Below are 25258 nucleotides of genomic sequence, written 5' to 3'. Positions count from 1 at the left end.
CGAAGTTGTTGGATTGCCTTAGGAGGAGGTATTTCCACTATAGCTTTCACTTTTGTAGGATCCACCTCAATGCCATTGCCAGAGACTATAAACCCTAGGAGTTTTCTAGATGTTACCCCAAAGGAACATTTCTTAGGATTTAGGCACAACTTGTATTTCTCAAGTCTCTCAAAGATCTACCTTAAGACTGGAATGTGCTCATCTACATAGTCTTCTATTATTTTATGCAAGAGTCCATGGAAGATAGTTGTCATTGTGCATTGATAGGTTTCTCCTGTATTTTGAAGACCAAAGAGCATGACTTGATAGAAAAATGTGCCCCAAGGTGTTGTAAATGTTGTTTGATGTTGATCTTCTTCAGTGATCCTTATTTGATTGTACCCAAAAAAAACATCCATCAAGGAAAGCATCTCATATCCAGTCATGAGATCTACAATCATATCTATGTTGGGCATTGTAAAGTCATCTTTCAGACATGCTTTATTAAGATCTATGAAGTTGGTAAAAATTCTAATGCCCCTAGGAGGTTTCCCAACTAGTACAATATTTGAAACCCATTCAGGATAGTCAATGGGTTTGATGAAACCAGCATCCAACATCTTTTGTAATTCTGATTTGACTAGGAGACAAATATGAGGATGCATCTTGTGTAGTTTCTATTTAACAGGTTTGTCATCCTGACAGACAACAAGATTATGTACTACCAAGTCAAGGTCAAGGCCTAGCATGTCAGCATATGACCAAGTGAAATTGATATATGTCTTATCTAAAAAGCTCATTAAGTTTTGTCTTTCTTGATATGTTAGAGACTTGGATATGAGCACATTCTTTGGAGTGCCTTCTGTACCCAAATTGATTGTATATTTTTCTTTAATGAGTAGAGGGGATTTTTCCTAGTGTGGGGGAACCATGGTAGGGAGGTCAAGCCCCTCATCTTCTAGCACTTGATCCGAGTTTTCACTAGAAGATGCATCCTTTATTTTTACTTTTTTTGTGTCCAAAGGTGCCTCGGAGAGGTTTTCACCAAGGGACTTTTGATTTTTCTTTTTATTTTCATTTTTGTGACTAAGGGAATTGACCCAGCTACCAAAGTAAGCTTCTGGATGAAGCTTAATCCCATTGACAGAAAAGTGGTTTTCAAGGTCTTGCATGTTGAGTAATGCGAGGAGAGCATCATCATCAGCACAAATGTCAAGAATAGGTTGTCCTCGTTGGCCCCAATCAATAAGTTCAAGGTATACAAGTTGGAGTTCCAATGGAGGAGAAGGGATAATGGGGTTGATGGTGTTTAGATAGGCATCGTCAAATATATCATCAAGGTATTCAAAAGGCATTTCATGGAATTCCTCTTCATCGGAGTCTTCAACTTTAGTAGGAGGATCTACTAGGGCACCATCGATAATGATCTTAGGCACTAGTGAGTAACTCAAGCCTCTATTATGCTTATAAGAGGGGTAAAATTGGTGGTTTGATTCCTTGTTCTTGTGGTCCAAGACCGTGTCCTTTATAACCCATCTTATCTACCATGGAAAATGTTTTAGGGTACATCTACTTAAAGATGTCTATCGATGCTTCATTTTGCTCCTAATACAACCAAGAGGAGACATCAGATTCCAGGCTTTCTTCATGAAGTGGGCCCCACTATTGGAAGGTAGTTTTCTTGTACCTTAGTGTGGGATTTCTTTGTTTCTTGAGTTCTTTCAGCTTTCCATATGACTTGGGAGAAGGTGGGGGTTGACCCACATAGAGAGAATTCTGAAGGGTGTACTCTCTGCAACCATTATCAATGATCTTGACTTTCACCTCAGGTTAAGACAAAGTGGAGGGAACATTTGAGGGATCAGATGGGGTGGTGAAGTGGGTGAATTGAGTAGACAATAGTAGGGGTGCTTCCCTTCAAGGAGTTTGCAATATTGGAAGGGTTGCAGGTCAGCGTGGATAGTGATTTCTCTACCATTGAAAGGGAATTTGAGGCATTATTGGTAGGTGGATGGGATGGCTTGAATATAATGGATCCATGGATGGCCAAGGAGGATGTTATATGGGAGATCAAGGTCTAATACTTGGCATTTTGTTTCCACAATAGCATGGCCCACTTGAAGAGGTAATGTGATTGTGCCTTTTGAAACACTTTCTCCATCATCATAGGCTTTGATTTTGATCTTTCTAGATGGATCAACCAACTCTTTAGAGATTCCCAATTGTTTAATTAATATTTATATACAAAGATTTAAGCTAGATCCTCCATCTATAAGGACCCCTTTGATTTGTGGTTTTGGACAATAGCTTCGATGTGGAGGGGATTATTGTGAGAGGGGTCATCAATAGGTCCATCCTTGGATGTGAACACAAGGTGATGTTTCACAACAAGGCTTCCAATAAGGGCTTCGAATTGGGATGCATTGATATTTGTGGGGACATGGATTCTAGGAGGGCTTTCTCAAGGATCTCTTTGTAGATGGGGGATGTGTTGAGGGGTGTAAGGATGAAGATCTATGTAGGATTTGTCCCGAGATGATCAAGGATATCATATAAGTGGGTGGATGACATGGGGGGCTATGGGGCAGGTAGGGGAACTCCCTAGATAGTCACTCTTCCTCTATGGGTGGTAACATTGTATTCATTCTAAGAATTTCAAGGTGTAGCACCCTGAATGACTATTTTTGTTTGGGAGGGTCAATTTGAGGATTGCGGAGGGGAGATACCTTGAATGGTGACTCTAAATTTGTAAGTGGTGGGAGAGCGATCAACTCCTTTGACCGTAATGGTGTTAACCGAAGTGTTGGCAGGTTCTATGTGGCCTACCAAAGAGTCAAAGCTGAACACATAATTGGTATAGTAATAATTGATGGTATGAGAAAATGAGGCTTTATCTTTACCATGTTTAGTAAATGCATCTTGGTACATTTTAAATTTTACATTTGAGTTACCAAGTTTGGTGATATCAGCCACAATGTCACCCTTGCCAATAAGGTCTTGGATGTAATTCTTGAGTTTCATACCCTTGTGTGTATTATGACCACTGACATGATGGTAGTTGCAATATTCATTTTCATTGTACCACTAGGGTTTAGGTTGATTAGGATCAAAATGGCATGTTACCAGAAAGACAGCAGTGCTAGCCTTGACTAGCTTCTGGAAGATGACTTCGATGGGTTCAGCATGCAGAGTGTACTCATGTTGGGACTAATTGTTGGGGCAAGAAGGTCGACCTTGGATGGAAGGATTGTTATGGGGTTGCAATTTATTGTGAGAATTGGATTGATTACAAGAGTTGGATTGATTGTTTAAGAAGTTGATGGTGGTAGTGGGTTTGGATGGGGCGGCAACAGTTTGGACACTCTTGGCATTAGTGACTCTATCATTGATCGCATTCTTGTACTTAGACCAAAACTTTGGCTTGTCATTGTAAGAGGAAGAATTTTGATTTGATTTTTGATAATGTTTTAAAGTTCCTTCCTCTAGGAGTACATGCTCTAAGGCTAAGCATTTCTTAGATATTTCATGGAAGGTACTCAAACATTGATAGGCCAAAGGTATAAATAACTCAGGTACCAAGTTACATTGAAATAACTCAACTTGGTGTGGTTCTGGTATGTCCCAAGGGAATTTATTGATGCGATGTGTCCACCTTTGGAAAAAGTTGGCAAAGGTTTCTCTAGACCTTTTCTTTGTATTGCACAAGTCCATCATAGAAGCATCATTCTCAATATTATAAGCGTAGTGGGACATGAACTTTTTTGCTAGGTCTAGAAAAGGCTTGATGGAGCCATGCGGTAAGGTGGAAAACCAAGCAAGGGTGTCCCCACTAAGACTATTTGGAAAAATTATTCTTAGGTAGATATCATTGTTGCCATAACTAATGAAGATAACAATGGAGAGATTGTTGGCATATGGAGATGTTGATGAGATGAAGATGATCGATAAAGCTATTGTTGGCATAACATAAAGTTCATGGATATTGTTGGCTAGATGATGATGATATAGTTGTAAGTTGTTTGATGACTTTATTTGTGTTATCATTGATGGCAACCATGTTTTGTTAGTCATCTAAGCTATCTAGACCTACCAGTATAGCCTAACTGGTAGTGGAACTAGTTTACAACAAGGTAAACAGGAACAGAGCGATGATCAAGATACCGGTACGGACGATCGGTGAAGAGATAGATGTTGTGGTTTGGAACATATGTTTATGACATTGGAATGAGTCTGTGATTGGAACCACATTAGCAGATTCAAAGTATTGAGTGAGTAATGATTAACTGTCATGAACTCTATGAAGAAGAATGTATACCAGTATCAGATTTTTAACCGATAATAATTTATGGTTTGGTGGTGGATCTTATCACGTTCATAAATTAGTGATGATGTGTCAGAAACTGTGTAATTATAAGATGGTGTTTGAGTGTGTACAAGGATTGGATTTCTTGGGAAACAGCAGAGTTCTTAGTAGAATGTGACAAGGGTTTGATTGCTTATCAAATCAATGTGTGGTGATGTGCGGTGATCATTCAATGGTGGAAATTGTCTAGAAAATTGTTTAATGATATGTAATGATCTGTAATGTAAATTCATTGTAATTTGAATGTAGTTAGGGTTATACAACCACCCTAACAAAAAAATGTATTTAGGGCTAGTTGGACAACAGATTGTGTGTCGGCGATTTGAGGAGAAGGTGTTGTCAGACCAGATTGAAGTGTCTACATGTGTGTAGCAAAGTTGAGTTGAGTTGAAAAGGATCTGTACTAGAAAGAAAGGAAGTGTGTTGATCAGATCATTTGCCCTGCTATTCCCTAACAGTTATAGCAGTCTGAAATCCATTAATTGAGTAGATCCTAACAAGTATTTTATTGTAAATCCCTTCACTGGGTGGCTCATTAGCTTGAGTTTAAAATCCTCTAACAAGTTTACTCCTAACAGGGTAGAGCTCATAATATGGCTAAGGTAAAATCCCTTGACCAAGGGACTCCTAAAAGGGTCTTCTCTTAACTAGGCATATTGTAAGCTCCTAACCGAGCTAGGCCTTTAACTGGGCGCATTCCTAAAGAGTGCAAATATTTTGTGGGTGCTAATTCCCACCGTTGTTTTTCCCATTTGGGTTTCCACGTGAAAAATCTATGTTCATATGATGGTTGCATTGTTGATGTGTGAATTTGATATCTTTACATTGTTTGCATAATGATGAACACTTGAGTGAATGGTTTGGTAAATCTGCTAACCAGAATATTTGAGTAGTTATCGGTGCAGTTTTTAAAGTATAGCAGAATTGTTTAGCTACTGGTTCACCACCCCCTCCTCTCAGTAGTTATCAGATCCTCATAATAACAATTTATATCAGAGCCCAATTCTCTTAAAGGTTTAACCTCTTGGGAAGGATCTCTAAGGCTAACATGGGGGAAGGTTCAATGAGTTACAAAGAGCTTTCACACAAGCTTGCAGAATCTAAAGAAGCCTATGATGAACTAAAGGTCGAGTACAAAGCTTCATTGGCTAAGAGAAAAGAGTTGGCTAAGTAGTTGTTGGAACTTACTGAAAACAGTTCATTCGATGAAGCAAACATTGATGCCTTGGTTAATGAGGTGGAAAAGCTTAATGATGATAAGACAAATCTAAGGAGAGAGTTGAAAGCCCTTACTATTAGGATGAGCCAAGAGTTGGAAGCCAAAAGGACATCTAAAGACTATTGGAATCTAGGAACACTGAGAGGGGGGGTGAATCAGTGTTCTATCGGTAATTAAGAATTTAATTCTTTTAGATACTTTTCCAATTAACAATCGGTAAGCATATAAACAAGATATATGAAGAACAAAGCAACCACAAAGATCAACACCATAACACCACATATTTATACGTGGAAAACCTCAAAGAGGAAAAACCACGGTAGGATTTGTGACCCACAATATCTATCCACTGGCTAGTTGAATAAATATTACAGAAGAAGGGGGTCTCCACATGCAGGAAGGCACATTGCCTAGAGCACACTGCTCATCACAAAGGAGCCTCACTGACTACAGATAAAAGTACTAAATTATAAACAAAATTATGAACTCTAAGTGTGCATCTGATATGCTGGATGAGTTCCAGTTTAAGTATTGGTTGTATTGGTTAACACTCTCTCCTTCCTTACCGGCAACCTTGTTCGCTTCCTAATCCTCTTGACAAATAACCAAAACCAATAACAGATCATTACATTCACATTTTGTTGATCAATATCTCGCTTGCATAATATCACATAACCTATCATATCTATATCCCAAAATGACCTAGCCGGATTGACTTATATATCCTTTACATACATAAACACGAATGCCTTATGTCGGCTTATAATCATATTATGAAAGATAAATACATGTCGGCCTAGACAAAAATATAAACATTAATCTTCATGGTTGTTGCTGCTAAAACCTTTGTCAGATCACTCTTCTATGTTCGCTTCCAAATATCGGTTCCTAGTTTGCTAGTTTCCCTTGCTTTCTGGTTTCCTTGAATGTCAGATGTTAAACCTTAAATATCGGAGGATACCAGATAAGTATCCAACCCAAAATTATGTGTGTTTCCATCAATGACAACACCATGATCCCGGATGAGTGTCAATTGCCACAAATCTCCCCCTTTGGCATTGATGGCAACACTCATGTGAAAAATGGATCAGTAAAGTTTTGTTCCAGTTCCTATCCAAAACATCCCAAAACTGATCTTCGAAAGTTGCTCCCTCTAAGCTATACATTACTTCTTATGTCCCTTAAAAATTTTCACATCCAACCTCTCTCCCTTTGACAACAATGCCAAAGTTGAGGCAAATAAATGAAAGAATCAAAAATTGTGTTTACTGGATCTAGATCTACTTGAATATATCAAGGTAAGCACTCTTCAAAAATACCAAGTGTCCCAGCTAGTTTTTAATGTCCTAAAACTTAATACAAACCCATTAAGAATGTATTCATGTAGTTCTTCTTATGTTAATGTTTCCAGTGTGGGCTTACTCATCTATTCTATACATTCCCTTTTGTGAAGCAACAAAGTGTTAAGTCGGGCACTGACCAAACCTCTCAATTCTCTGGCCTGCCGAATTAACCTATTTATATCCTTCTCCAAAGCAGAAATATATGATTCAAAAAGAAAAATCTGACCATCAATAGAGCAGGTCAATGACTAAGTACCATCAAATTTTTTTGCAACATGCTCCAACTGGACCTTAGCCGCCTTTAATATAACATCCAGGTCTGATGTTAATTTGGTTATGTTAGGGCAAGACCGATATATACTGCTACATTGATGAAGAGCTTCATCAATCCTTGTCAATTCATATGTCATCTTGGCCTTGGCTGATGTGATCATGTTGTCACAAGTGACCTTCCTAGCTACATTGTACCTTTCCACCAACTACCATTTTGATACTTGCTGAAGAGTTTGAAACTCTTTGGCAATGTGCTCAATCAAACCCTTAAGCTTATCAGAAGGGCTAGTAACCTGACTGATCTTATATTCTGGGGAAAGATGTTGTAGGATTGGAATGGCATGTCCTATAACATTCTTGTCCTTTGATCCTTCCTTCATAAGCTTCTAAGCTAAAACAAACATTAACGTAGAACTGCTCAGCTGCTCAATATTCTTCTTCTAAAAATTGACTAAAATCTACTTGACCGGATGTGTCAAGTGACAACAATGAGGGACCAACAACTGGTGATGGTGTTGGTACCCTGACTTCTATATTTTCTTGATCTTTATGCTTCACCTTATGTCCTTTTACTTCATGTACCTTCTTCTAAGCACTGGTGGCTTCGCCACTTGGTCCAGATATTTCTTTTGCCACTACATCAATAATCGGATGAGAATTATCCTCAATATTATCTGTCAGTTTATTTTCCTATATATCATGTACATCTATGACTGCCAGAGGAATATCCTCAGCTATTTTCTTATCCAAAACAGAGGATCTTCACCTAATATACCTTTCCCTCTAGCATCAACCGGGATGTCTGGAATGTTAGACTTAGGAAGAACTTCTAGTGATGTAAAGAATCCTGGATTATCAACAAAGAATTTTACCCATGCCTCATGAGTCTCTTTAACTATTTCATTCACTTTTCCCACCATTAAGCTAGTATGTCTATGCTTACTCCAGAAAATTGTTTTATTAGCAAATTCAAGACACTAATGCATCTCTTCTCTTGTTATTGCACCACATATGGTTAATAGTTCCTGAATATTTATATGTCTATCTTCCTTAATAGCTGATAATCTCCCAGCATCTAATTTTTTATACAACTCTGCCAGAATCTTCTTTTCTATCTCAAGTAAGGCTTTCTTATATATATATATATATATATATATATATATATATATATATATATATATATATATATATATATATATATATATATATATATATATATATATATATATATATATATATATATATATATATATATATATATATATATATATATATATATATATATATATATATATATAAGTATAACAAAACTACTTCCTCAATTTTGTTTTGCTCAATATCATCCATATTTTCATAGTAATATTATATATTACTCAAAAGTACATCCTTAGTAATTTCTTCTACCAATTCATCTACAAATAAAGAAGGGATAAATTTAACACTTTTATCGGATTCAAGTTCCATATCTAAATCAGATTTCTTCTTCTTACCAAGAGTGAGTTGTCTCTTTTACAGATTTCCTCTTCTCTATAGGCTTCTTCAACTTCAAACATTTCTTATGAACTGTTGGAGGCGTGGCCTTGGTTTTCTACAGCTTTCCTTCCTCAGGCTTACTGGATGTAGAGGTGACCTTGGTTGGTGCATTTGAGTGGTAACTTTTCTTTATACTTACCAGATCCTCTCTTGAGATTTCTAACAAAGTTTTCTACCTCTGCATCCGAGTCTTCACTGGATCCTTTATGAGCAACCTCTTCCTTGCCCTTTTTTATGGAGTTTAAAGTTGCGTCTTTCCTTGAAGATGTCTCACTGGTTGTCCTTATTTCATAGGTATTTAAGGAGCCAAATAACTCATCCATTGTGAAGGTTTTCAGATCCTTGGCTTTGTCTATAGCAGAGACCTTAGTATCATACTTAGATGTGAGTGATCTAAGTACCTTTTTGATAATAATTTCATCAGCAATTTCCTCTCCAAGTCCTCTGATGGTGTTCATAGTTTCATCTACTTTGTGAAGGTAATCTGCAACCTTTTCTTCATCTTTCAACTTCAAGCCTTCAAGTTGGCCTCTTAGAGATTGCAGTTTGGCCTCTTTGACTTTGGCATCTCCTTCAAATAATCTTTGTAGTTTATCCCAAGTTTCCTTGGCAGATGAGCACTGCATAACCTTAACAAACTCATTATCTAATAGCCCACTTATAATAGCATGTTTAGCCTTTTCATTGTTCTCATACTCCTTAGCATCTAGATATGTGGGAGGAACACTAGGGATAGTATACCCATTTTTGACAGACATCCACACATCAAAACCAAGAGAGGAAAGATAGGTCTCCATTCTTTTTCTCCAGAAAGCATAGTTAGTTCCATCAAACATGGGAGCTTTAGAGGAGGCAGACCTATTTCTTGTCATTGTCTTCTTTCACCAGAATCTACCCAAGCTAGAGAAAGCTTTGACAAATTAGGAACCTAAGGCTCTGATACAAATTTTTGAACACAATGTACCACTGAGGGGTGAATCAGTGGTTCCTAATAAATATTTACCTTTTATGCCAAGCTTTAAGTATCAGTTAACAACCTAAGCACTAAGAAATCAAACTAGTAAGATATGAGAGGATATCAATAAGGAAAACACACAAATGCACAACTCATAACACCAGATGTACGAGGAAAACCCAATATGGGAAAAACCTCAGTGAAAAATGTTGTTGGATTCTACTATTCCAATTGAGCATCACAATAAAACAATGGATTATAATGATTTAGGGCACCAACCCTTGCACCAAGCACCAACTCAGTGTAATACACTGAAAATACAACTCGATACAATAATAGAACCTTATTGCAAATGATTTTTGCAACACCTGATAAACTATTGTCTATCAGTTACCAACCTACTTTGTTTCACCAATTCTTCCACTGTCGGTTACCAGGTTGCTCTCTCTGATCACTTATTGGTTACTCTCTTCCTTTCTAATCTTTCTCTGAATCTCACCCTACATAGTACTAGACTTGGATGCCTACCTAACCATTCAATCCCTACCAATACGCTTGACTGTTAAAACTATAAGAGTTCACCGGTTACTCTATCTCTTGCGATTAGAACCTCTCACTAGTTCATCCTGCTAACACTCAGACACTCTGATTTTCAATGAGATGTTTTTAGACACCTACAACATGCTTTTGGGCCTTTCTCTATACATCACCATTAATGTTGTAGATGTTTCCTTCGACCAGTGACCACGCAAATCGGATTGTCCTGCAGGATCAGATCAATCATCTTGCCTCTTTGTCTTCCTTAAGCCGCAACATCCTACCATCGTCCCATGATTTGTGGTTTCTTCATTAATTTTGACCTTCTTGCCAACTACCACGTTAATGAACACTTCACTAACCTCTGTGTGCTCGCCACCTGGTGTCCACCTATCATCCTTATCGATATCCACCAATGTTCGGTTTGCTATATTGATTTGGCATCATTTACTGACCAAGACACACTACCAGTTCAACTCACCTTGTCAGTATAACCTATCCTCACCTACTAACCTCTTCTCCATCAGTGGATCAAGTTTATATACCATCAAACATACCGGTCCATCAACTAAGTCTATTCACCGGTTGCATTATACTTCCCTTTGTATACCGGTGAATATATTCCTATTATCATTTTCTTGCTTACAAGTGGTCCTGCTTACTGGTAGACGTTGCACTTCATGCGTACGGGTAACATACCTTTTTATGTCTACTACACACTCTATCCTTCATATAGTCTGACATCACTACTTAACTTCACCCATACTGGTCACCACTACTTACTCATCGGTGACCATTCCATACCGGTTGACATCAATGACAACCTAATGCCAACAATCTCCCCCTTTGGAATTGATGTCAACACACCCGCAAGTCTCCACATCGATATATTTCTCCCCCTTTGACACAATGACAAATAGTTGGGGTATTTTATTATCCGGTTTATTCTCCCCCTTTGATTCATACTTAACCGGTTAGACTGTGGGTACTCCCCCTTAGTCAAATCTCCTCTTTGTGATTACAACCAGTACTGAGACATACAATCCTGAACTTTTCCTATGTTTAGCAAGTGGTTCAAGAGATATAGATACTTCTATGAACTCCCCCTGAACCATATATCTCCTTACAAACTTAAGTGTATGGGTCAGGTGACACAATTCCCAACCTTTGTCTCAAGTATTGAAAAGTGTTTACCGATAATAGTTTGGTGAAGATGTCTTCCACTTGTTCCCCTATAGGGACATATTCCATCATGACTTCTTGTACTTCAACCTTATCTCTGAGAAAATGATACTTGATGGCTATATGCTTTGTCCTTGAATGCATCACTGGGTTCTTTAATATGCTGATGTCACTTGAGTTGTCACACCTGATGTGAATGTTAGGACCCGGAAGGCAACTAAGAGGGGGGCGGTGAATCAGTTGACTATGAATTTTAACCCAAATACAACTTGATCAAACTTGATACTTAATACCGGTAAACCAAACTTAATATCGGTTAACATATTAACAGTAAACATCAATACCGGTGAAACTTAATGCATGAAACAGAAAGAAAAACAATATCCACAACACATAACACAAAGATTTTAACGTGGAAACCCTGTAAGGGGATAAACCATGGTGGGAACCTTACCCACAATCAAATGATACTACTACAGATAGTATGTGTATAAAAATGGGGTATGCACATGCAGAAAGGCCAACCACCTAAAACACACTTCTCAAATGGGAGTCGCAATGACTACAATAGGATAGTTAAATCCTAGAATAATGTACTGCTCAAAATAGCATCTCCAATGCTAGATTTAGTACCGGTTAAGCTCTGATAATCGCCTTCAAACCTTCCTTGAACCTTCTCTATGGTCTGCTCATATGATCTTCAATATTCTCACATACCATGTTACAATATCATAACCTTACATACCATGTCCCATATCCTATATCTCATCAATTGAGATCTTACATATATACAGAACCTAATACCAAATATGTAGGTCGGCTTCACTAAGAATAGTACAATAAAATCAATTACAAACAAGTCAAGATGCGATGCATCATATTGGCTCAATACATTTACAACAATATCCAATCAATAAATCATCTCCATAACGTGTTGTGCTGATCTGGAATAGATAATGCATATCGGTCCATAACCTAGACCAATTTGCTTGTCACAACAAATATGTCAACCCAATTAGACCATTAACCAAAATAAAAAAATAAAGTATCCAAACCATGTATTCGACATAACCAAGTGATCTCCAGGTGATAACAAGTCATCCTCAGTGTCGGTGAACAATATATCAGTGACTGTGCATAAGTCATTGAACTTGCTGGTGAACACAATGTGTTGGTTCAACATAACCAAAGATCTCCAGAAGGATAAATTTTGACATCAATGACAAAACTAATGCAACACATCCATAATACCAACAATCTCCCCCTTTGGCATTGATGACAACATGAGATGGAAAAACATCTAAGTGCCAAAACAGAATGCCAAAAACCAAAAATCAACAATCTCCAAAATAGATCAATACCAGAAATGAAAATCAAAATGTAGAGAGTATATATCTCTCCCTCAATGAATAATCTCTTCCACAAGGATAATGTTTCCTAAATACAAAGTTGTTTTTCCATAGATATCTCTCCCCCTTTGACATCAAATGCCAAAAGAATACAAATATCATAACACATAACCAACTAATATGACCAATTAATATAACCAGCTACTCCCCCTAAGAAGTAGCTCTCCTCCATCAAAGCCGGAAAAAGGTTTCTTTGTTATTTTCTATTGGTTTGATGCCAATCTTCAACTGTCTAAGTCTCTACCGATGAGGGTATTACCCCAAGCTTCTCTCTGAGATATTCAAATGTTTCCTTAGGAAAAGGCTTAGTAAAGATATCTGTAATCTACTCTCTAATATTCACAAAAACCAATCTTACTTCTTTTGCTTCAACATTCTCTTTCAGAAAATTATATTTGATAGAAACATGTTTAGTCTTAGAGTGAAATACCATTGATATATCAATTGTTGTTGAATTATCACAATAAATGATTATAGGTTCTTTGCATTTTACCTTGATGTCCTTCAACATTTTCTTAATCCATAATACCTGAGTACAATTAGTTGTTGCTGCAACAGATTATGATTTTGCTGTTGATAATGATGTACAACTCTACTTCTTGCTCAACCATGAAATCAATCTTCTACCAAGAAAGAATGCTCTATCAGTGGTTTTTTTTTATGTCATCTACATCTCCTACCCAATTTCCATCGGTGTATGTACATAAATCAAAATTTTCATCTTTAGGATACCATAAACCAAGATTTGTTGTCCCTTGTAGATACCAGAAAATCCTTTTTATTGTTGATTCATGATTTTCTTTAGGATTACTCTGAAATCTTGGAACAATACATATTGCATTCATTATATCAGGTCTTGTGTGTGTCAAATACAGTAAACCTCCAATCATAGATTTGTATCTTGTCGGATTAACAAGAGCTGGATAATCCTTCAATGTCAATTTGTTAGTTGTAGTCATAGGAGTACTTCCCAATTTGGATTTTTCCATACAAAATTTCTTCAATAGTTCCTTCAAGTATTTTGTTTGACATTTGAATATACCTTTATCAATTTGTGAAATCTACAATCCTAAAAAGAATTTTATCTCCTCAATCATAGACATTTCAAACTCTTCCTGCATTTTGTTAGCAAAGTCTTTACACAATCTATCTTTTCCTCCAAAAATGATATCATCAACAAAACCTTCAATAACCAAGATGTCATCATTAGTCACTTTGAAATATAAGTTGTTGTCAGCATTACCTTTAGTCTATCTAAGCTTCAAAAGATATTTGTCTAATCTAGCATACCAAGCTCTAGGAGCTTGCTTCAATCCATACAAAGCTTTCCTTAATCTATAAACCATATCTTTATCATTTGTCAATGAAAATCCATCAGGTTGTTCAATGTAAACTTCCTCTTCAAGATCACCATTCAAAAATGCACATTTTACTCCATCTGATATACTTTATAGTTCTTGTGAGCTGCAAATGCAAGAAATAATCTGGCTGCCTCAATTCTAGCTACCAGTGCAAAGGTCTTATTATAATCAATTCCCTCTTTCTATGAATATCCTATACACACTAATCTTTCTTTGTTCCTGATTACCTTACCATCTTCATTAAGTTTATTTCTAAATACCCATTTAGTTCCAATTACTTTTTTGTCTTTAGGTCGGGGAACTAATGTCCATGTATTGTTCTTTTCAATTTTCTCTAGTTCATCTTCCATTGCTTTAATCTAATGTTCATCTTGATAAGCTTCAATAATAGATGTCGGTTCAATTTTAAAAATTAAACATACCTCTTCATTTTCCAGTCTTCCTCTTGTCATAACACCTTGATACTTATTCTCAATTATCTAATTTTTTGAGTGATTCAGTCTTACATGCCTGGGTTTATTCACATGTTGTTGTTCTTCAGTCACTGTGGAATTCTCTGATGATGTCAGTGTGACTAGATCCACACTCTGTACTGGTGCACTTTGTATAGGTTCATTTATTATCATCTCAACTACTGGTTAAGAATCTATAGACCTTGAATTTCCTCTAAATTGTTCATCTATCTTCACATTAGCACTCTCAATGATTTTTTGCAATATTTTACTAAAACATCTATATGCCTTGCTCTTAGATGAATAACCAAGAAATATTCCTTCATCACTTCTAAGATCAAATTTACCAATATACTCATCTCTCCTAATATAACATTTTCTTTCAAAAATTATGAAGTATTTAAGAGTAGGAATATTACCAAACCATAGTTCATAAGGGGTTTTGCCATTTTCACCTTTGATGTGAACTTTGTTAAAAGTGTAAACCATTTTATTCACTACTTCTCTTCAATACACATGAGGTAGATTTGCTTCCAATATAATGCTTCTAGTTTCTTCCAGAATAGTTATGTTCTTCCTTTCCACAATTCCATTTTGCTGAGGTGTCCGGGGTGCTGATAGTTGTCTTCTCATTCCATTCACTTCACAAAATGTATTAAACTCCTTAGATGTAAATTCACCTCCTTGATCAGATCTCAAACATTTGATTTTCTTATCGGTTTCATTCTCTACCATTGCCTTGAATAGTTTGAATTTTCCAAAAGCTTTTGATTTCTCCTTGAGAAAAGTAACCCAACACATTCTAGAATAATCATCAATGATTAGCATAAAGTATGTATCTCCCTATAGACTTCTTGTTCTTGCCAGACCACATAAGTCAGTATGGATTAAATCAAGAACATTATTGGATTTCTCATAAATACTCTTAAAAGTTGTTCTAACTTGCTTTCCCATTTGACATTCCTTACATACCGGATTTTGAGGTTTCACAATCTTAGGTAAATCCCTTATTGCCTTAGTTGAACTGATCTTTACAATGCAATCAAAATTTACATGAGAGAGTCTCTTATGCCATAGCCAACTTTCATCAATATTTGCAATCAAGCATGTCTTATCATTGTTGTTCAAATGAAAGATATTACCTTTAGTCTGATTACCGGTTGCAATCTCCAATCTAGTTTTGTTCATGATTTTGCTATTACCATTCTTGAACTATAACTAAAAACCCTTTTCAACTAAATGACCAACACTCAAAATATTATGCTTCAAACCTTCAACATAATAAATATTGTCAATATTGTGCTTACCATCTAAAGATATAGTGCCTTTTCCTTTGATCAAACAAGCTTTATCATCCTCAAATCTTACTAGACCTCCACTATATTCTTGAAAAGATAAGAATTTACTTCTATCACCTGTCATATGATGTGAACATCTAGAATCTATGATCCATTCATCATTTTCTTCAATTTTAGTTGCCAAGGCATGTTCTACCGATGGAACAATGGGTGTCGGTTGATCATCTTTTATTGCAACAAAATCCCATCCATTGTTTATTGGTTCTTCATCTCCTTCATCAGCATAGTAACAAGATTTGTTTTTGTTCTTCTTAAATCTGTATCTTTGACATTTAGGGTTAGTCTTATATGTTCTTTTAGCTTCCTCTCTCAATATTGCATGTTTGTCAGGACATCTAGATGCCATATGACCAACTTTATTGCAATTAAAACATTTAAATGGTTCTTTACCTTCATACTTACTTCCAACTGGACCTTTAGGCATTTTCCTTGCAAAGAGTGCTTCAAGTTCTTCTAGTTCTTGATATTCCCTTCTGATATCTTCAAGTTCTCTTGGATAAAGTGCTTTCCAATCAGATTTACTAGATGATGATGATGATGATACAGACGATGATGCTTTGAAGGCCAAATCTAATCTAGTTGTAGCAACAAGACCGAATTCCTCAAGCTCAAATGTTGAAAGTTTTCCAACCAAGGTGTCTCTAGATACTGATGTATTAGGCATTGTTCTCAACTCATTAATAGTAGTTACTTTCATTTTGTATGTTGGTGGAAATGCTCTTAAAACTTTGGAAACAATTTCATCTTCACTTAAGGATCCTCCACAACATTGTATTCCTAAAACAATTTCATTAACTCTTTCCATAAAAGCAGAAATTCTTTCATCTTCTTCCATTATTCAAATTTTCATACCTGACCCAAAAACATTCCAGTTTTGCAATTTTGACAGTGGTATTTCCTTCATTTAGTGTCTCCAATTTATCCCAAAGAACTTTTGCAGTAGATCAGTATGATAATCCCATGAAATTTTTATCTGATAATGCACTCAAAAGTACTTCTCTTGCTTTGCAATCATTTTCTTGATCTTTACCCAATGTTGGTGGATTAGATCGACTCGGTGTAGGACCAGCATAACCATTCTTTGTAACTTCCCATATGTCTCTTCCAATGCAATTCATATGTGTCTCCATTCTGATCTTCCATATACCATAGTTAGTTCCATCAAGTTTCGGACTGTCCTTCCTAAAAATGTTAGTCGCCATAGGATCTCCTCAAGTTGTTAGGCTTCTACAAAAAGAGGACTAGGCTCTAATACTAATTGTTAGGACCCGGAAGGAAACTGAGAGGGGGGTGAATCAATTGAATATGAATTTCAACACAAATACAACTTGATCAAACTTGATACTTAATACCGGTAAACCAAACTTAATATCGGTTAACAGATTAATAGTTAATATCAATACTAGTAAAACTTAATGCATGAAATAGAAAGAGAAACAACATCCACAACACATAACATAGAGATTTTAATGTGGAAACCCTGTAAGGGGAAAAACCACAGTGGGAAGCCTTACCCACAATCAAATGATACTATTGTATGTGTATACAAATGGGGTCTGCACATGTAGAAAGGCCAACCGCCTAGAGCACACTGCTCAAATGGGAGTCTCAATGACTATAGTATGATAGTTAAATCCTAGAATAATGTACTTCTCAAAATAGCATCTCCAATGCTAGATTCAGTACTGGTTAAGCTCTGATAATCACCTTCAAACCTTCCTAGAACCTTCTCTATGGTCTGCTCATATGATCTTCAATATTCACACATACCATGTTACAATACCATAACCTTACATACCATGTCCCATATCCTATATCTCATCAATTGAGATCTTACATCTATACAAAACCTAAGACCAAATGTGTAGGTTGGCTTCACTAAGAATATTACAATAAAATCAATACAAAAAAGTTAAGATGCGATGCATCATGTCGGTTCAATAAATTTACAACAATATCCAATCAATAAATCATCTCCATAATGTGTCATGCTGATCTGGAATAGATAATGCATACCTATCCATAACCTAGACCAATTTGCTGGTAACAACAAATATGTCAGCCCAATTAGACCATTAACTAAAATACCAAAACCAAGTATCCAAATCATGTCTTCGACATAACCAAGTGATCTCCAGATGATAACAAGTCATCCTCAATGTTGGTGAATAATATAACCTATCGGTGAACAATATACTGGTGACTGTGCATAAGTCACTGAACTTGCCAGTGAACACAATGTGTTGGTTCAACATAACCAAATATCTCCAGAATCATAAGTGTTGACATCAATTAATAAACTAATGCAACACATCCATAATACCAATAGTGAATAGGATTAGAGATGTCCACTTGTATGTCCTTAAGGGTCTACTTAATCCAAAGCACCTGAGAGCAACATGTGGCAACAACAATGTATTATGCTTCAGCAGTTAATAGGGAGACTGGATCCTGCTTCTTGCTATGCCATGAGACCAACCAGTCAGCTAGGAAGAATGCACCACCACTTGTGCTCTTTTTTCTTTTATGAATTTCTGTGTTAAGTCACAGACGAAACATTTTTTTAATATAAAAAATCAAAATGAATCATTTAGGAGGGGAGAGAAGTGATTAATAAATTGACAATAAATAGAAGAATTTAATCTATTTAAATAGGAATCTATTTATGTATCTATCAATGCAACCTATCCAATCAACATCAGTATATTCTTCCAAGATGATTTCCCCTTGTTTAGGGTAACATAATCCATAATTGAGTTTCCCCTATAGGTACCTAAAAAATTTGTTGACTGTTTTCATATGTGACTGCTTAAGTGTTGCTTGAAATCTAGCTACCATACACACTGCCTACACTATATCCGATCTAGAAGTAGTAAGATACAATAAACTACCAATCATGGATCTATACAAGGTCTGATCCACTACAAGTGAATAATCATCTTTGCTCAGTTTGCTTCCGGTCACCATGGGGGTACTCACTAGTTTGCAGTCCTTTTAAAATGTTTTTATCATGTCCTTTGCATACTTGGTTTGTGAGATGAAGATTCCCTTATCTAATTGTGATATTTGCGAACCAAGAAAGTATGTCAACTCTCCAAGCATTGATGTCTCAAATTATAACTGAATTTGATCAGCAAAATCTTTGCAAAGGGTGTCCTTATTGCCTCCAAAAATGATGTCATCTACATACACAACCACAATGATCATGTGGTTTCCATCTACTTTGATGTATAGATTGATGTCAACACTCCCCTTTTTGAATCATTTCTCCTTCAAGTACTTATCCAGTCTTGAATACCACGACCTAGCAACGTGCTTCAACCCATACAAGGCCTTCTTCAACCAATACACAAAGGTTTCATCATCATGTAACAAAAACCCTTCCAGTTGCTCCATATACACTTCTTCTTCAAACTTCCATTTAGGAAGGCATATTTTACATACATTTGATATACCTTATAACCCTTGTAGGTTGAAAAAGGTGGAAACATCATAATTGCTTCTAGTCTAGTTACCGGTGCAAATGTTTCTTCAAAATCAATGCCCTCTAGTTGAGAGTAATCCTTGCACACAAGTCTATCTTTATACCTAGCAATTTTACCTTCTTCATTCATCTTGTTCCGATAGACCCATTTAGTGCCAATGATGTTCTTGTATGTCAATCTAGGGACTAATTCCCAAGTCTTGTTCTTCTCAATCTATTGCAACTCATCTTCTATTGCATCCATCCATTTCTGACTTTGGTTGGCCGCATTGAATGTCTTAGGTTCCATTTCAGTCATGAGGAAGAAATTTACTTGTTCATCATTTCGGGAAAGTCTTCTTCTAGTCTGCACACCATCACTCTTATTACCTAAGATCTACTCTTCTATTTAGTTTCTCTACACATACTAGTTAGGGACCTTATTAGATGCTTCTTTTATTTCATTATCTGACTAAGCTTCTTCACCTTCATCATCAGAATCATCATACCAGTTCACTTGTGCTTGTCTTCCTTTATGCATATCCCCATCAACTCTTACATGCACACTCTCAATGACTCTTCTTAATCTTTTGTTGTAGCATTTATAGGCCCTACTATGAGTTGGTTAACCAAGGAAGATCCCTTCATCACTCCTGGAATCAAAACTACCTAAACCATCCATGTCTCTCTTGATAAAACATTTACTTCCAAATACTTTGAATTATTTGACTGATGGTTTCCAGTCCTACCACAGTTCATAAGGAGTCATATTATTGTTTACTCTCAACTAAACCCATTTCAAAGTATATTTTTCCATATGAACCACTTCCTTCTAATACATATCCAATAAACTTGCCTCATTAAACATGGTTATGGCCATCTCCTTGACTATCTTGTTCTTTCTTTCTAATACTTCATTTTGTTGTGGTGTCCTAGGGGCTGATTTTTGTCTTCTGATTCCATGTCTCTGATAGTAATCTTAAAACTCATTTGATGTAAACTCTCCACCCCGGTCTGATTTTAGGTATTTCAACTTGCATCCACTTTCCTTTTCTACCATCTTATGGAAGATCTTGAATCTATCAAATTCTTGTGATTTATCCTGTAGGAAAGTGACCCATGTCATTCTTGAATAGTCATCAATGAAGAGCATAAAGTATCTCTCACCGGCAAGGGCTCTTGTCCTACTCGGACCACAGATATTTATGTACAAGTTCAAGTGGTCTTGAGGTGTTGTGTTCTTTTTTCTTAAGCTCACCTTAGTCTACATTCCTTTCACATATTCATCACAAAATGTGCTTACAGGTTTGATGATTGGTGGTATATTTCTCACACAACCCTTTTTGCTTACTACAACTAGATTATCAAAAATTATGTGGCCTAATCTTCTATGCCATAACAAACTTTAATCCACTTGTCCCAACATGCATTGGGATTCAAAACATTCTTTCAGATTGTATACATTTCCATTTGTCCTCTTACCTTTTGCTACAACCTGAACGGTACGCTCATTCCTTATCTGGAAACCGGTAGAGTCAAAAGTGAATTTATAACCTTTGTCACACATCTAACTCACACTCAACAAATTGTGCTTCAATCCTTCCACATAATATGCATCACATGCTTTCAATTTGCCATCTATATTTAGAGTACCTTTGCCTTTTCTCTTGATTGAGGAATTATCTCCAAATCTTACTGAGCCTCCATTCCAATCTTCAAGATTTATAAAAAAAATTATCATCGATCATGTGTTTGGAATAGCCACTAACCCACAAGTTTCTTCTTTCTGTATATAGGGTAGTCTGCATAGCTAGACTTGATTCTGTTATGTCCTTTTCCTTCTCAACCCAAATCAGTTGAGTTTCCTTCTTCTTACCAACTTTAATTTTATGTTTTGGTGTGGCTACCAATTCCTGATCAGGATTTGTCCTCTTTTGTTTGATTTTCCTGTTCTTACAATGCTTTGCAACGTGTCCCCACTCATGACAATTATAACACTTCACATTCATATTAAATGATGAGTTTGAAAAATTATTGTAGGAAACTGGTTGACTTATCCTACACTCATAACTCCTATGACCCAATCCATTACATTAATAGCAGATGACATTCATCTCGGCAAAAGAGTTTCTACTTTCATAACTCACAGTGGGCTTATTCATCAATCTCTAGTCAGTTGTCCTATGTCCAAATTTCTTACAACAGTAAAAATAGCCATGAAAGTTTGATACATATCGGTTTGGTTGCCTTGGTCCTACAAACATCTATCTCACCAGGGCTCTTCCTTTCATGTTGCTAACTCTAGTGAACTCTTCATGATCAACCTTTTCTTTTCTCCTAAGATATGCATTCTGGTACATTGAGTGTGTCCTCCAGCTCATTGATTGAGCATACCGGTTTGTGGGGCGGTTTCTAACAGCTTCTGCATAAGTCTTCTTACAAGTATATTTACTTATAGTGAATGTTTTCTTCTCTTCACCTTCACTTGAAGAAGTGAATTGTATCTCCTTACTGAATGTGTCTTTACTATTTGAAATTTTTCCTTCTTCATATCCTAAGCCACTGCTATCCTTTGATTGCTTTTGTTTCCTCAACATCTTGTCCAAGGCTTCTATGCTACCCTCATACTTACTTCTCATTTTCATTCTCCCTTACTCTTTTCAACCTCCTTTCTGAGCTTCACAATTTGTTGTTCTAGACTTTGATGCTCCTTTTCCATTTTTGTCAAGTCACAGGATGTGACTTCACATATCCTCTTGGCCTCTTCTAGTTGAAGTTTCAAGTTAGACACTACTTGATTAGATTCATCCAGGGATTGCTTCAAAAGAGTTTGTTCTTCTACAACAGCATGCTTGACTCTCTTGAGTTCTCTTCTTCTCTTACTTAACTCCTTAATAGAATTTATGAGCTCACCTTCTAGAACCACTTCAGCTTCAATGTCTTCTTTCTCATCTTCATCAACCGGCTCATCTAGTTTCATAAACAGATTAACTTCTCTTTCATCCTCATGGAAGTCATCTTCTAATGCACTTTCTTCATCTATGGCACCATCCTCAATAGTATATAGGTTGTTCTTCTTTTGGTAGCTTCTTCTTCCTTTTCGGTAGACTTTCTTCTCTTTGTCTTTACTAATAGATCTATCAAAACTCCTTTGCTCATTGCCACTGGTTTCATTGTAGGGACATTTTGTAGCAAAGTGTCCAACTTTACCATAGTTCAAGCATTTGAGTGGTAACTTTCCTTTATACTTATCGGATCCTCTCTTGAGCTTTCTAACAAAGCTTGCTACCTCTACATCTGAGTCTTCACTGGATCCTTTATGAGAAACTTCTTCCTTGAACTTTTTGATGGAGTTGAAAGTTGCCTCTTTCCTTGAAGATGTCTCATTGGTTGTCCTTATTTCATAGGTAGTTAAGGAGCTAAATAACTCATCCATTGTGAAGGTTTTTAGATCCTTGTCTTCCTCTATAGCAAAGACCTTAATATCATACTTAGATGTGAGTGATCTAAGTACCTTTTTGACAATAATTTTATCAACAAGTTCCTCTCCAAGTCCTTTGATGGTGTTCACAGTTTTATCTACTCTGTGAAGATAGTCTACAATCTTTTCTTCATCTTTCATCTTCAAGCCTTCAAGAGGACCTCCTAGAGATTGCAGCTTGGCCTCTTTGATTTTGGCATCTCCTTCAAATAATCTCTACAATTTATCCAAAGTTTCCTTGGTGGATGAGTAGTACATAACCTTAACAACCTCATTATCTGACAACCCACTTAGAATGGCATGTTTAGCCTTTGCATTGTTCTCATACTCCTTCTTAGCATTCAGATCTGTGGGAGGAACACTAGGGACAGTATACCCATTCTTGATAGACATCCACACATCAAAACCAATAGAGGAAAGATAGGTCTCCATTCTTCTGCTCTAGAAGACAAGGGATCTTTAGAAGAGGTAGACTCGGGTCTTTCCATTGTGTTCTTTGACCAAAATATACCCAGGCTAGAGAAAGCTTTGACTAGAATCTACCCAAGCTAGAGAAAGATTTGACCAACCAGGAACCTATGGCTCTAATACCAATTGTTGAACACAATGTACCACTGAGAGGGGGTGAATCAATGGTTCCTAAGAAATCTTCAGCTTTTAAACCAAGCTTTGAGTACTGGTTAACAATCTAAGCACTAAGCAATCAAACTCGTAAGATATGAGAGGATATCAATAAGGTAAACACACAAATGCACAACTCACAACATGAGATGTACGAGGAAATCCCAATATGGGAAAAACCTCAGTGAGAAATGTTGATGGAGTCTACTACTCCAATCCGGCCTCACAATAAAATAATGGATTACAATGATTTAGGGCACCAACCCCTACACCAAGCACCAACTCAATGTAATACATTAAAATACAACTTGATACAATAATAGCACCTTGTTGCAAATGAATTTTGCAACACCTGATCAACTATTGTCTGTCGGTTACCAACCTGCTCTGTTTCACCAATTCTTCCACTCTCGGTTATCTGATTTCTCTCTCTAATCACTTACTGGTTACTCTTTGTCTTCCATCTCTTTCTTTGAATCTCACCCTACATAGTACCATACCTGGATTCCTACCTAACCGTTTAATCCCTACCAGTACACTTGACTATTAAGGGTATAATAGTTCATCAGTTACTTTGTCTCTATCGGTTAGAACCTCTCATCGATTCAGCCTGCTAACACTCATGCACTCTAATTTTCAGTGATATATTTCTCAAACTGACTTCTCTCTGCTTTCTCTGAGACTCACTCTTCTCACTACTGGCATTCAGCATCAATCATCTATAGTCTCGAGTTCACATATTTATATCTAAATGTTCCTGCTAAAAGCAACATTCAAACGGTGGCGTGCTAGGGTTTTCCTCCACCAAATCAATCGATATCATATCTGATTAGATCTTCTTTTCTAGAATGATGATCTACATCACATCAATCAGCACTGCCATCTCTTTTCCTTCCAAAGCATTTTCTATTTTTAGACATTTGCAACATGTTTTTCAACCTTTCTCTGTACATCACCATTAATGCTTCAGTTGTTGCCTTCAACCAATCACCACAAAGATTAGATTGTCTTGTAGGATCATATCAATCATCTTGTCTCTCTATCTTTCTCAAGCCGCAACATCCTACCATCGTCCCATGATTTGAAGGTTCTTCATTAATGTCGACCTTCTCGTAAACTACCATGTCGATGAACACTTCACTGACCTCTGTGTGATCGCCACTTGATGTCAACCTATCATCCTTATTGCTATCAACCACTATTCAATTAACTATGTCAGTTTGGCATCATTTATCGACCAAGACACACTACCGGTTCAACTCACCTTGCCGGTATACCCTATCCTCACCTGCTAACCTCTTCTCTATTGTGGATCAAGTTGATTTGCCATCAAACATATTGTTCTATCCACTAAGTCCATTCACTGGTTTCATTATACTTCTCTTTGTATACGGGTGATTACATCCATATTATCCTTTGCTTGCTTACCGGTGGTCCTTCTTACCAGTAGATGTTGCACTGCATGTGTACTGGTAACATACCTTTTCTATCTACTACACACTCCATCCTTCATACTATTTGACGTCACTAATTAACTTCACCCATACCGGTCACCACTACTTACTCACTGATGACCATTCCATACCGGTTGACATCAATGACAACCTAATGCCAACTAGTTCATCTTCAGTATCAGATATAGAAGCAACATGGGCAATAAAGGTTTCTAGTTTCTTCCTTTTCATCACACCTTTACCAGTTGCTACTACCGATGAGGCCCGAACTGCTG

The sequence above is a fragment of the Cryptomeria japonica genome, chromosome 4 (assembly GCF_030272615.1).
Source record: "Cryptomeria japonica chromosome 4, Sugi_1.0, whole genome shotgun sequence".
Classification (NCBI taxonomy): Eukaryota; Viridiplantae; Streptophyta; class Pinopsida; order Cupressales; family Cupressaceae; genus Cryptomeria; species Cryptomeria japonica.
Note: the sequence above shows the minus strand (reverse complement) of the source record.